Below are 894 nucleotides of genomic sequence, written 5' to 3' on the forward strand. Positions count from 1 at the left end.
ATCTTGGATCTTAGAGCCCTAAGGCCCATTCCTCTGAGCTGTTTCTCTTGGGCTTGGAGCCGCTGGAGCCCTTAATCTTCCATCTTCCCATACTATGCATCAGCACAGAACCAGGGACTGCTTTAAAGTGACAAAGTTGCAGCACCTGGGCACGCTGAATAACACTGGGGGAGGGGGGGCTAGATCACAGCTCTGTAGACCTGAGTTCTTGCAGTGTAGCGTGCAGACTCCAGGCTAGAGCCATGAAAGGCATCAGGTCTAAGCCGGTGATCCGCAGAACCCGTGCCTGGCTGCCTGACCCTGCAGGCACTTACTCTTTTAAAGCTCTGCAGGTTCCTGGCATTTTGCTCCTGTGCAGGCCCACAAGCACCTTAGCCTTGACAGCACTGAGCAGCCCTTTACCTGTCTTGCATCAAAGCTGTGTTAGTGCTCTCATGTGAGGGGCCTGGCCCAGGCGATGGTACCAGAGCACATCAAACAGACAAGGTCCTGCAGAGCTGCAGGAAATAGTGACACTACACCTACTTTATCATCACTCTCTCAGGAGCAGGGAGACTGAGGGTTATTTCTGCCTCTGCCTGTGGAGGCCAGTTCTCTCTCAAGAGGGCCCTAACTGGTGGGTGGCAAGGCATTATGGGATGGGGTAGGAGGCAGGCAGCATGGTCAGTAATAACTTCTGAAGTTGTTCCACTCTACATAAATATTTGTGAGCAAGTATGAATCCAGCCAGATGGCTAGGAGACAAGCATATGTGTGTGCCTGTGGAGAGCTGGGGTTCCCATTCTCACTCCACTGAATATACAACAGTGATAGAGTCAGCAGTGGCCAGACCCATTCCAGCCTGCTCAGTGCAGCTCTTGCGCTCTCTGCCATAATGGAATCAAAAGGGAAGAG

The sequence above is a fragment of the Alligator sinensis genome, unplaced genomic scaffold (genome assembly GCF_000455745.1).
Source record: "Alligator sinensis unplaced genomic scaffold, ASM45574v1 scaffold1185_1, whole genome shotgun sequence".
NCBI classification, from domain to species: Eukaryota; Metazoa; Chordata; order Crocodylia; family Alligatoridae; genus Alligator; species Alligator sinensis.